General features: G+C 35.2%; 1 long non-coding RNA gene across 1 annotated transcript; it reads right to left on the reverse strand.

Annotated features, from left to right (window-relative positions):
• On the reverse strand, positions 1,487-5,557 carry LOC109829968. The gene is made up of 2 exons (XR_002244168.1): positions 2,490-5,557; positions 1,487-1,855 (listed from the first exon to the last, which is right to left on the reverse strand). It is a non-coding gene; the product is annotated as an uncharacterized LOC109829968 (long non-coding RNA).

The following is a 5,980-nucleotide window of genomic DNA, read 5'->3' on the forward strand; positions in this document are numbered from 1 at the left end:
GTGGGGTAGTTTTCTTCATTCTTCCAGTGCTCAGATATATGTATATAGGGGGATGAAGTGTACATCAGCCAATATCTGGCTCTATTATTCGTCACTGGGCTGATCTCATCCTTCATATGTCAGTAAAAGTTGCTTATTACGGATCAGGGGCCGTTTGGTTGTATGTTTTTACCACGTAAAATGATGGAAAGTGTAAAAAAGTGGGTCCCAATGTCAGCTTTCATTACTTTACATTGTTTGTTTAAATTCCCTTTTACATGAAAAGCTTACACCTTTTGATGAGCTGTCACCGAAAGCAAAATCACCAAAATTAGGAGTGATTTTGTTGGAAAGCTTACACAATGTCATAAATATGTCCAAAAAAATAATAAAAAATTTAAAACCTTGTAGAAAGTGGTGAGGTGGATAATCACTTTCCATTTTGTGTCATAAATACTCTAGTTTACATTATACTATCCAAACAATGTAATACTATTATTTTAGGATTCACAAAGATTCCTAACCAAACAATGTAAACACTCAAATGAAAAGTGATGAGGTGGATAACCACTTTCTATTTTGTGTCATAAATACTCTAGTTTCCTAAAAGCATCCAAACAGCCCCTCAATATTCTGCTGCTGATTCTGCATAATAAACATAGCAAACTTAGTAACTATCAAAACTCTTTCAAGAGTTGCTGGCATTAAAGTTCATTTGCGGGCGGTGCTGTCTGGTGAATGATTTTGTTGAGGAATTGAAATGGGCATGTTTCCATCCTTCAAAGTGAAACTTTCATCAACCTCCTCTCTCTGCTACAGTAACCAGGGCCCACATGAGATTTATTTATAAATCTCATGTGGGCCCTGGTTACTGTAACAGAGAGAAGAGAGTGTGCACATGGTGTGCCTGTAGTGTCACCCTAAAAGTTAAAGGTGCAAGAAAGCCAGATGCATTGTTTGCTGAGAGTACAGAGAATCCGTAGGACCCATCAGGCTCACTGAAGCTTTTTTAGGTACACTAAGGCCCAATCAATTGAACTCGTCCGTGTCATTGAAATTTTGATAATAGACGACTAGAAAGAGGACATGTTATCTGCACACTAGACAAGAATATTTCCCATATTTGAAAGATTGCGACGGAGCAAAGTGGTCTCTCATTGACACGCCCGAGAGGAATCCACCAAGAGCAACTCGATATTGACTAAAATCCACTGACAAAATGGTAGCACTAATTACTCTTGGGCCTTGGGCTTTTCTCTATTTAATCCACTAATATTTCTTTACACTAGTCTATGTGAGACTAACGTGTAGGGGTGTCACACTCATCAAAAGTTTGATTGGTTAAGCGGAATCGGCACAGCAAATACATCTATGATATAATGTAGTTTCAGCTCTCATTACTGGATCATTTGTCAATATGAAGTCAGCAAGTATTCCCCTATTTTTAGCCTATTTTCCTTTTATAACAACCTTTTGACGTTACAACAGTATTTTTTTGAGAAATAACTGTGAAGCATCGCTCTCCAACGATCCATTAAAAAGAAATTAATGAAACAAACTCCAGAATGGGGGGATACAAGTATAATGAATATGATAATTCTCATCAAAACTGATCCCTCAAACAAAAAGGGGGAAAAAACCTAATATCATGGACAATAATAAGTGGAAACAAGACAATATTCATCCATATTCAACCACATATTTATATTGTAATACTTTGGATAGAAGTTGAAACAGCACAACAACACAGGCTCCACCCACACTCCTATTCAACACACTCTTCCTCTTTGTAACCTCAGCATTCTTGACAGTAGAGCTCCGCTGCTGCTAAATTAAAAACCTTATTGCATGCTCTTCAGGTCAAGAAATATTTTCCCTAAAAAGAAATCAGACATATTGAACATTAGCAAAACCAAGTTTTTATTTTTGCTAGAAATAAGTTAATTACTAAGTGCTAAGAATTTGGCTACATTTCTTTCTCAAAAGTTGTAATCTGTTAAAATGTATAAATATGGCCCTCAACTCTCATCACGACTTCGAAGTTTTGGTGTAATGATTAGAGGGACTTAAGATGATAGGAACATGTTAGAATATAAAAATATAACCCTAGCCTCTCATCACAACTTTGAGATTTGGCCTAACGGTTAGAGGGACTATAAGATGATCAAATCAGAACCTTTTCACAAATCATTTAGTGAGGTACAAATGGTTATCCATTATAATCTCAATGACCATATCGATCGCTCTCTCTATAAACATCTAATGCAGTTAGTTAAATCATCACTTGCTTAAGATGACTCAAACAAGAAGAAGATAAAGGTAGACTCAAACTTCAGTTTGTTATCTCCTATTGCATAAATCTCAAGAGACTCAACTACCACCAATGTTCGCATTTTGAATTTCTCTGCTTTGAATTCACGAAGCAAATATACGATACTTGAGAAAACAGTCACATCGGAAAACTTTGGAACTCAGAAATTAGAAGGTCTTGGTAGAGTAGATTCACTGACCTGAAACTGCTTAGCAACTCAAAAGAGCAAATGCTTTCATGTTACCTTCGCAGAGAGATGATGCCACCGTCTTTTCTAAACAAAGGATGCTTTTTTTTCCCTTTTCCTTTGCTTCTCCAATGAGCAATGGCATCATCTCTCCTGCGTAGGAAACCTGAGTCTGCTTCTTCTATAACTTCTTTTGGTATAAATTCAGACTGAAAATTGTGGCTGTATGAAAATGGTACAAGTTGGGCAAGTATTTAAGCTGATAGGCTCCAGCTTAGTGAATGCTGATCTGAGGGAACATTGTAATTATATTTCTGCAACTTGTTGCTATGATCCTGTGACTAATAATACTTTAGGCCAGTCTGGATCATTGACTTTAATATGCAGAGATCAGCGTGCTTACGTCAGCAGCTATTATCTTTAGTTTCTAGGTTCTTGTTCCGTTGAACTACTAATTTCTGAAAATTACTGTTAAATGACTTGTCACAATTGATTTTAGCTTTATTCTCGTTAGGGTACATTTCATACAATACAAACTATCCTGAGCTTGTGAAATCATAAAATACCAACGTAAACCTGTTTTACTTAAGAATTATGACACATGAAAATTTTTATATAATTGTACCTCTATCAACTAAATATGACTCTCATATTACCCTTCAATTAGTGAATCTCTGAACCTTATCCAGTGGATGAAGAATAAAGGTTAAATCATTCAGATTTTTGTTGTCATCTTCCTTTTCTATCTTATCTCTACATTTTTTCTGTACTTCAGTCAAGTTGTTCGTATGCAAATTGTACTTATGGTGCTTTGGTTTTCTTAGTTAAAACTTTTTGTTCTTAATACAAAATTTAATAGGGTATTTATGTTTTCGGTACATTCCCATAACTTAAGTGAAAAGTGCCAATAGCTTGGAATTCCATGTGAAGTAGAGGATGAATCTTGCAAATTGAACTGCACATTGTGATAAAACTTGCTGACTGTAAGCTTCAAATCAATGCTTTACCAATCATTTTCAGGTCTCATCGATATCTCATCAAACTTTTTAATTTTTTCATAGACTTAGCTGGCCATTTTCAGAAGTTAGCCTTCCTCTCTATTTGATTTGATAAAACGCCCTTCAAGAGAGCAAAATGAGAAGAAAAGTTTGGGTCCAGATTCTATAATGACAGGTTTGACTAGCTTTGTTCTAGTAAGAGATTAAAGCATTCATCAGATTCATGAATTTAGCTTTTGCATTTTCAAGGTGTCCTGGATTTTGTCAAAAGTCACAAGTATTGTGGAGAACTGAATTTTTGTGAAGCTAAAGTTTAATACAAGTCAAGTGCAGATATGATGGGAAAGTTGCTTCTAAGGCAGGCCAAATGACACATTGAAGCCAATGCAAACAATGTTTTTTCGGATATTAAGCTCTGGAATTTCTGGTGTATATTTTATAACATGTGAATTGGCTAAATTACCAGATTGACATTAAAAGAAGTACCCCATGACCAACAAGGTATTAAAATTATCTCCGGCGACACCAAAGTATTTAAACTTGCACGATGAGATAAATAGGCTCAAAAATAAATTTTCCGGCGACCATTCAGTCTGTCACAAGTGCTTAGATGACATGTTTATGATGACGTGACAACTGTAGTTAGTATCAATCCATTAGGAGTAAATTTTAAATTAGGGTTAAAAAAAAGATGGATTTTTTAAAATTTGGGACTACTCCTCCTCCTTTCTTCAAATTGGTGGTTCTTCATTTCTTGAGCTGAAGGAATCCATGTTCTCAAGCAATGGAGAACCCTAATTTGATAGAAGAAGGAGAAGAAGCTCCCAAATTAAAAAAATCCTCCTTGTTTTTACACTAACTTAAAAATATACCCATCTAATGGTTTGAATTAGGCTAACTACAGCTGTTATGTTATCATAAATATACCACATAAGCATCATGTGACAAATTATATGAGTTGTTGCTAGAAAAGTTAGCTAAAAATACATTTTTGGGCCTATTTGTCTCATCGTGTAAGTTTTAAATGCCTTTGTGCCGTAGATAATTTTAATACCAATCTGATCATTAGGTGCTATTTTTAATACCAATCTGGTAATTTAGTCCATGTGAATTCTTCACTCCATATTAAACAACATCTTGGACTGAAATATTTGGTTAGTTTTTGGGTTGAGTGCAAACACATTTGTTATGTTAGCCTACTCTATTTGACATAAAAGAATCTAGTGGATTCATCAAGAGAGAACACTCAATTATTGAAGCTCATGTATGACACATAAGATTGGTTTCAGTGTTCTTTGTCCTCTATCCTCTATGGACTATTAGTGGAAGCTACCATAGATCAACTGATTGACAGTACCTACAAAAATTTTCAGGGAGCCATTTGAATGTGTCTTACCCTTTGGCAATAACATCTTCTTCATTTCTATTAAATGTAGCATACATATATAGGAATTGAGTGCATTAGTGAGAGGTCAGATGTTACTCCAATTGAAGATAAAGCGAGAGTCAATAGAGATAAGTTCGGTTGGTCAAGTGCAACGAAGACTACAACATGTACCAGAAGTAGAGCTAAGAAAACTTGGAGAAAAGCGTTTAAGGACATCATGCGGGTTAATGTGATATAACACTGGACTGAAATCTCAAATGAAATAGTATGATTCATGTAGCCGACCTAAAAAATTTGAGATTAAAACTTTATTGTTGTTGTGTTTCCTTTCTGCAGTTTTCAAGTTCCTGGCAATTTCTTCATGCTCAAATCAATACAAATACACAATCTTTTTTTCAAAGCTACCTACCTCTTTCAATAAATTGAAACAAAACATCAAAGAATAGTAAATATCACAAAGAAGGCAACATCAAGAAGTTGAACAATTTAGCCTTGTCTTTATCATTGTCTAATGACCACATTTTGAACGTGTAACCCACAAGTAACCCAACGAACAAAATGTTCAAACTACTGCATATACAAGTATTTTAGAAGCAAAGAAAACAATATGGTAAGCACATAAAACTCCAACACTACAACGCAGTAAACAAAAATATTATCCTCAACCATGAGAAACTTTAAATATCGAGAGAAAAAACAAGATCTTAACTTTACTCTCCAGGGGCAGAGACCCCTTTCTTTAGCCTCTCCTTCTTCATCTTCTTCTTTGAAATCGGTTTCTTTTTCTTCAATGGGAGGGTCTTTTGAGCATAAACATATAGAGCATAGTTTCCTACAAAGAAGAGCAGCAGAAGTCCAACAACCACGAGTAGAACCAGAACTCCTGGGTTTAAACCTTGAGCTCTTTCATCAATGATCACGTTTCCCTGCTCACAGGAAAAATATCCATCAAGAACCAAGAAAAAAGAAAGTGTACTTTAAAGTTAAAACAATTAACGAGATACAAGTATTTCGGACAAAGGACGTCAATCATCATCCAGTAAGGTATAATTGTTTTCCCTGAAAAACATTTGTCACTAGACATTTCAAGTCCCTGGTTGGATCAGTATGCCTTTCAT

This window comes from Asparagus officinalis, chromosome 2, assembly GCF_001876935.1.
Source record: "Asparagus officinalis chromosome 2, Aspof.V1, whole genome shotgun sequence".
Taxonomy (NCBI): Eukaryota; Viridiplantae; Streptophyta; class Magnoliopsida; order Asparagales; family Asparagaceae; genus Asparagus; species Asparagus officinalis.